The sequence below is a fragment of the Vicia villosa genome, unplaced genomic scaffold (assembly GCF_029867415.1).
Source record: "Vicia villosa cultivar HV-30 ecotype Madison, WI unplaced genomic scaffold, Vvil1.0 ctg.000058F_1_1, whole genome shotgun sequence".
NCBI lineage: Eukaryota > Viridiplantae > Streptophyta > Magnoliopsida > Fabales > Fabaceae > Vicia > Vicia villosa.
In genome coordinates, this window is record NW_026704987.1 from 1381995 (window position 1) to 1389776 (window position 7782).

The window sequence follows — 7782 nt, forward strand, 5'->3', positions numbered from 1 at the left end:
TGTTGTATTGATATTGCTTGAGAAAGGCATCAGACAAATCCTTCCAAGATCGGATCCTATTACGCTCCAGGTTCATATACCAGTTCAAAGATGCCCCAGACAAACTATCTTGAAAGCAATGGATGAGTAATGAGTCATTGTGGATGTGAGAAGCCATCTTACGACAATACATGATGATATGGCTCTTCGGACAGCTTAAACCCTTGTACTTCTGGAAGTCGGGAGTCTTGAACTTAGGAGGGACAACCAGATTAGGAACTAGACACATCTCTTCAGCATCCATTCCATAGGCACTAAAACCTTCAATAGCTCGAATCCTTTCCTCAAGAATTTGATATTTATCAGCAGATCTCTCAATGGGTCGAGCTCTCTCAACAGTTGGTATTGGGTGCATTTCTGGATTAGCAGACTGAGGACCACAGAAAGCAGGATAAGGAATCTCTGTATGAGGAGGTGGAGTAGGAAATGGGAAACCCGGCCCAGTCATAGTTGGCACTCCAGAAGTCACGGGTATAGTCCCTCCTTGGTTCGGAGCCCCAAGGGTATCAGCGGTCATAAAGTTGAATGGCATCCCAAGAGTAGCATTAGTCCTTGCTTGGAACTCAAGTGGAGTAGAAGAAGGTGGAATGACATCAGGTTGGCTAGCAGCAGCTTGGTTTCCAACAACGGGAATCTCTTGTGTAGCAGGAACCCTTTCAGTTCTCAAGGCTTGGATAGCTTCCAGGATAGCATCGACCTTAGTTTTCATTTGATCCATCTCTTCCCTAATGGCAGCTTGATCTTGTTCATAATTCTCCATGATTCTTCTTCTATGAGCTCTTGTCAGATATCGGTGTGGAGGAATCGTCTTGACTGATCTGAAGGAGAGGAAGAGTGGTAAGAGTCTTGGTAACCCTGGATGCAAATGCATGAATGCAAAAATGTTAATGAAGATGCAAATGTATCAGGATCAAGGATCAAGGCTTCTTGGATAACAACTTCTCATGGCAATAAGATATGGTCGAACCCTCCAGATTCAGAGGTTCGACGTTGCTTTCTGGATAAATAGCTTGTGTATAAGTCAAAGGTGGTCGAACCCTCCAGATTCAGAGGTTCGACGTTGATAGATAACTGATGTAGAACTTCAGTATAAGTCAAATGTCCCAGGATCAAAGGTTCGGCGTCTTTTGTTGAATAACAGAAATCCGGGTATGATGAAGGTTAAGCTTCCTGTCCCATCCCAATCTCACGGGTATGTAGTCTAGACACGGACAAGTGGTCCCTAATGGTCACTAGGGTCTACAGTTCCCATGGGGTACAAAGTGTTTGAGGCAACAAGCGTGCCAGACACAGTGTTCCATGAAAGAACCTCGCCCAGTTGTGGTACCTCATATTGAACTCATCCATAGCAAGCGCTACGGTAGTCAACATGAGCATCCACGCTAATCCTATGTGTCACTTGGCCTGGGTAGTGGGCCTTTTACCTCATACAAACCCCCACCTGCAAAACAGAACAGAAGACCCCAAGGAACACAGAATATAATCCATATGCATGATGTGCAAGCAAAAATAAACATGATATGCAGGCAAAGAATAAGCATGCAAACATATATACAAAGTATAGACATAAAAACAAAGTAAACACCCAGTAAACAAACAAACAAACGCAGGCTAGGATCGACTTACTAAGGATGGACCAGCAACAGGTCTAGCAACATCCCCAGCAGAGTCGCCAGCTGTCGCACGCTCGCGAAAATCAGACAGAGTCGCCACCAATATATTTATCCCAAAGAGGGAAAGGAATATCAGAAAACCTGGAATAAAGAAAGGATAAGGTCTTTCGACCAGAGATAGGGTACGGAAGTCGGTTACGCAAGGGGAAGGTACTAGCACCCCTCACGCCCATCGTACTCGATGGTATCCACCTATGTTTGTTGCTATCTAAAGGGTGTGTACTATATAAAGCTAAATGCAAATGAATGAAAAAGAAACACGGGGAAAATAAGGGTTTTAAATAGTTGTGCCCGTTCAAGCCCCGCGACTTGATGCCTACGTATCCTTTTCAGGAATCAGAGCGCCGTAGTTCGGCTCTTTAGTTTTTGTTTGTTTTGTGTTTTTTTAGTTGAACAGTTACATTCGCACTCCGCTGCTCGACCTCTGGAGTCTTAAGCTGGGAATGGAGCGGAAATAACGTGTCCGATTAGAAGAAAGAATGCCCTGAAGGCAGGAGAAAGAATGCCTCTGAGGCAAGAGAGAGAGAAGAAAGATTTTGAGCGTTTCGAGGAAATCCCTTAAGCAAGGGAAACTCGAGTTGCTCTTTGGTTTGTGTTTTTTAGAGGTTGGGAACTTACGCCTGAATGGAACCCTTAAGCAAGGGAGCCCCAAGCACTCGAACATCCCTTAAGCAAGGGAAGTTACAAGCTTCCATTCCCTTTTTATTAGTCAGAAATTTATTAGTCATTTTTTATGAGTTTTCTTGGTATTTTTTAAGGGAAATTATTCAAGCATTTGTTAGATGTTTTAAAGTTGAAAAAGAAAAGAAACTAGCCTAAGTGAAAACTAGCCTAATATGAAATGGGATTTCTACCTAATGTTATCATGGTTTCTACCTAAAGGTTAGGAATAAAAGAAACATGAAGATAAAAGTCACAATTATAAGTCATAAGTAAGATACATGAGCTAAATTGAGTAAGGATGCAATGGTACAAAATTATACACAAGCATGAAATAGCAAGTCAAAAATATAGCACAAAAGTGAATTAAAAGTACTATTATTTTTATGATTTTATGAAGGAAATTGAATCAAGTAAAAGACTAAAAACAAATAGTCTAAAACTAGTATTTTTTATATATGGATTTTATCAAGTAAAAGACTAAAAACAAATAGTCTAAAACTATTATTTTTGTGATTATTTTTATATGTCAAAAAATTAGTATTGAGGTCTAAAAATGATAGTGAAGATTAGTGTTTTTTATTGCCTAGAAAAAGATGGAGAAGAAAATCTAAATTTAACTAAAAGATGAACTCAGGGGGGTGAATATTGAAAACATAGGTGTGAAGAGCCAGGGCGCAGGGCCCAATCAGATTGAGGCCCAAGGGCGTTTTTTGTACAATATTTGCAGCAAAAAATGGTGATACGGGCCTTCCAGGGGGGTGCGGTTAACAGAAGGCCCGAAAGGTGTTTTTGTTCATTGATTTTCTGCCAAAAAAGATGGTGTTGGGCTTAAGGGGTGAGAGTGAATTGGTGAAGGCCCAACGGATTTGTGTATCAGACTCATGTAATTGTGATTCAGATTTCCCATAAAATTGAATAAACAAGATAAAATAAAAAAGGGCAGAAACGAGAAATAGAGTTGGGAATTAGGGTTACCATTACCGGACTCTCAAAGGCGCGTTCTTCTTCTTCTTGCGAACAACAGCGGCGCGCTTGCTTCGGTCTATTCCGGCGGTCTATCTCAGCCTCTCTTTGGTGATGCGGATTCGGAAATCGAAGAAGATGAATCGCTGAAGATAGCGATTGTGAGGGCTTGGTGATGATGAAGAACAAAGCAAGTTACGGAGGTTGAAGCGTTGGATGAAGATGGTTGAGGCAGGTCCGTTGATTTGCAGAACTGATTGGATGAGTGCGATGTTGATGCGATTGCTTTGACGTCGAGAAGATTATCACGATGATGATGCTAATTAAGAGCAGAAATCCATGAAGACTTCAATAATCCGGGTAGTTTCAATCCATTCTCTTCGTCTCTTCTTCTTGATTCTTTCTCCGGTTTCTTCTTATTCTCCGACCTGCGTCTTTGCGTTCGTGCGTGATTCTTCTGTGTTGTTGTTGCGAGGTTGAGAGATTTGATGATGATGGTGAAGATTGGCGGTTATGCTAATGGTGCAGCTGCAGAATATGAGTGATGATGATGGTGATTTTATGGATAGTGAAGGTGAAGATGTGAGGAAGTGGTTGGAAGATGGAGCTGGATGAAGGTCCAGAAGGTGATGAATGTGAAGAGAGAGTAGCAGAAGGAAAAGATGAGTGTGAGAAGAAGATGAGGCTCTACCCTTCTTCCTTCAAAGTCTGCAAGCGAGACAATGATGAAGACTGATAGTGCTTTTTTTGGTGTCCATTGTAGGTGGGTGAAGCTGACTATTTATAGGAGCAATCATTGGGTGATCATTAGGAATCCTTAGATGTGGGACTCAGCATTATAGCTTGCAAGGTATTTTTTCTAATTTTCTTGAATGTGGGACTCTGTTTTAAATTGTATATTTATGGACTAGTTTTGCTTGGCTACTGTTTTGGTTATGGACTGTAAATGGTTGAATGGTAGCATAGTGAATGGATGTGTGGTATAGATATTGCAGGGTTGATGATTAGAAACTATTTGAATGCTGTTTGGACTGATTTTTGTATGTATTGATGCAGGGTATGGATTGATAGGAGCATGGGTCAGTTAACTGCTGCTTGAAAGTTCTGCTAGGGACCATGTTTGAAAGTTAGGGAATTAGTTTTAGACTGAATATAGATGGGCTGGACATCCTTTGCAAACTGACTTGTTGCTTTGATAAACCGTGTTGAACTTGAGTTGAATCATTGAATGCCTTGGTGATGCAGACAGATATCTTGTGAATGTGTGATGACATTGTATCATGGAATCGGTGTTATGTATGATAGGTCTGGATGGTAGTCGTGTAGGGACTGGTTTGAAAAAAGCCTGAATCTGAATGTGGTTTTCTTTTCTGAACTAATGCAGGGTTTTCCTTATGTTCAAAATTGGGACTGACTAGTACCGCGGTATCATGGCTGAAGGTCGGGCAGCCAGTCAAGTTACAACAAGCTCATGGTTCGCGCCGACACAATTGGATCAAATGCTTTAGTGTATGTGCATAGTGTGGTAAGGTCACCTCTTGCTTTGGTAGCTGGATCTGAAATTGATTTGAAGTTTGTCTTCTTGTTTTCCTTTTTTTTTTTTGCAGGATGCTATTAGCAGCAGGCTAAGTTTCATGGCGCAATTTGAACATGAGTGTAGCAAGACGCACAGTCGGATGGCGGACGTTCGATGCAAATGAAGGGCTTGAATGGAAGTGTTTTGGTAATTGATGTAGAGGCACTGTTTTTTTGAAATGTGTGGATGGACTGTTGGTGTCTAGATGTAGATGTATGTTTAGAAATTTGGATTTTCCTTAATGATAATGCTGTATGTATGCACTTTGAACAGTATGGGCTGATGTTAGTTATAGGTTAGAAGGATTATTGGTTGGCTGTTGTATTATTTGAATATGGTATGTGATGGTTTGCAAGGCTGTAATGCCTTTACATTATTATTTTTTTTTGAATTCACACTGGTTGTAAATTGATGAATACAGATGTTGATTTGTACTGGTTGTAGCAAAACAGACTCCACATCAGAAACTATTTTCTGGAGCTGCTGCCTCTATTTTTTGAGGGCAACATATATCTTAAAAAGGATGAGTCTGATTGAGTTGAGGAGGGGAGAGTGGAAGGCACGACGGAAGCATCATTAGGAGAATCCTTTTTTCCTTGTAATGTGGCATGTAATGGAATTGTGATATGTAATCTCCTTGTAATGACTTTCTGTGTAACATAATTTGTAGATTTTTGTAGACATTTATAAACACAGTATTCTTCTCTTATCAATACTTTACAAATAGTCCAAAATAACTTAGCTGAACTAATTTGAATTGATGAAATGAATCCGAATAACTCCACTTCTTCCTCTTGCGTAAGCATTAAAACCAATTAATAATCCATGTAATCAAGCGATCAAGTGTCTTTCGTAGACCATGAAACCCACTTTGTCATTTATATCTCGAATCTTATTCAATAATTAATAGTGAAGAGTAACCTTTGAATCACCACAAATATGGGATATAAAACCTGTTTTTTTATAAACTTCAATGAAGGAGATTTTGCAACCTTGAGTGAAGATGAGAGTCTTAAAAAGAGAAGTCAAAACTATGACTCTTCAAGACCTTAGATCCCTCGCTCCAGATATTTATATGATTGATGGATGCATGAGTTTATTTATGACCTAAGATGTAGATGAAACGAGAAACATAAGCCAATTAGGAATAAAATTAGGAGGGCAAATTTTGGGGTGCAACAGCTGCCCCTATTTAATCGTCTTAAACCTGAGTGTAAGATTGGCGTTAGCCTTTCGAGCATTCGAGGTAGAAGATGATTAAATATCAAGTGAACCTGAAAATTTGCCTGAAGAGATGAAATCCTTCACCCTCAATTAACCTTGTTTCTGACCAAGTTGTTGATGATCATGTTCTGGATATACCACCCATTCAAACTCTCTTTCCACCAAACACAAATATCTCCATCTCTCAACCACTTCCCCATGCCAACTATGAAACTTTTCCTTCCACCTCTCAAAACAACCAAGATGGTTCTGATTGTCCAGATTCTGCATCACATGAGCAATTGCTCCGTGATTGCAATTACACTCCCAAGCCTCGTCCTGAAGCTGAATTGGTAGTGTTAGATTCTGATAATGAAGCAGAATCTTCTTATAAGTTGGATAGAGAGCCTCAACCCTATTCCATCCCTAACCCTGCCTTTTCAAAAACCAATATAAAATCCCGCCGTTTGTACCCTATTGGTGTAATTTTTGAAATGGTAAAAAGGAATCTTCAGAGGGTCTTTGATACTATCAGAATTGCTAAAAGTTCTGGTCTTAATGACGTCGCTATGCGGAAGTTCTGGAGAATCTTACGCAGAGAATCAGACGCTCTCTTTATAGAACTTCAGGAAGCCTGTGTAGAAGCTACTCCATGGCCTCGTGGAATTTTGAGAAACTATGAAGACTTCTGGTTTGCTCGTCTCGAGGGGAGATATATTTTGGAAGAAAAAAAGTGTGTGGATGAAATGGAGGAAGCAAGACTGGCTGCTGAAATGGAAGCTAACCCTTGCAGGGAAATTGTGGTAAGGATACCTCAATATCCAGTTCTGCTCGGGGATTTTAAGACTCTCTTTGACTTTCTGAGGGAAAACCCTTCTATGGAAGACCCAAGCTTGGTCATTCCAGAAGTTGTTGACCCACCAGAAGTTGAAGGTCCTTCTGCCCCCAGGAATCTAGCTGCCATTCTTTAAGCACTTGAGAATGGAGACTCTGAGATTCTGGCTGCAGATTATGGAGATGCTTCTATGGAAGAAGCAGATGCAGAAGATCATGTTGCTGAAATAGTTCCTGTTGAGGATAGAAGATGCAGATCACAACGCCATCCAAGTGGATAGAAGCTGTGAAGCTTCTTCTGTTGAACCTTCCCGTCTTGCAAAGACTCTGGAAGTTCTTCAGAAGAACCAGGATGAGCAATGCGTAATCAATGCTGAGTTTAGAGCTTTTATGGAAAAGCAGAATGAGCACAACAATGGGGTTCAAGAGATGCTGGCCAAGATCTTATCAACGCTAGGGTCATTGGATGATCATAATTCATCAAGGAAAGATCAAAAATCAACAAAACCCTAAGATTCAAAATTAGGGTTTTTGCCTTAAAAGTCAACTCAACTTTGACTGTTCATAACTCTCTCATCCTTCATCCAAAAAATTCAAACAAACGCTCATTTTGAAGGAAATTCAATTATATTTCAAATGCAATTGATCCCATGGTCATTGGATTCACCATTTGAAAAATATGAACAAAGACATTACAGGTCATTTTCAAAGTCAACAAAAAGACACTTTTTTCAAAAGGACACACAAGGAGCATCAAAAATCATTTTGACATGAGACCAAAGACATTGGTTAGAGGACTCTTTGAGGTTTTCAAAAAGTGCAAGAACTCCT

General features: G+C 40.2%; 1 long non-coding RNA gene across 4 annotated transcripts; it reads left to right on the forward strand.

Moving 5' to 3' along the window:
* Positions 1-3313: 3313 nt before the first annotated feature.
* LOC131623200 (uncharacterized) lies at positions 3314-5627 on the forward strand. 4 transcript variants are annotated; one of them, XR_009290164.1, is made up of 4 exons: positions 3314-4188; positions 4395-4863; positions 4946-5061; positions 5336-5627. It is a non-coding gene; the product is annotated as an uncharacterized LOC131623200 (long non-coding RNA). The 4 variants fall into 4 exon arrangements; XR_009290165.1 differs by having other exon boundaries at positions 4395-4847; XR_009290166.1 differs by lacking the exon at positions 5336-5627 and having other exon boundaries at positions 4395-4643; positions 4723-4863; positions 4946-5291.
* Positions 5628-7782: the final 2155 nt, after the last annotated feature.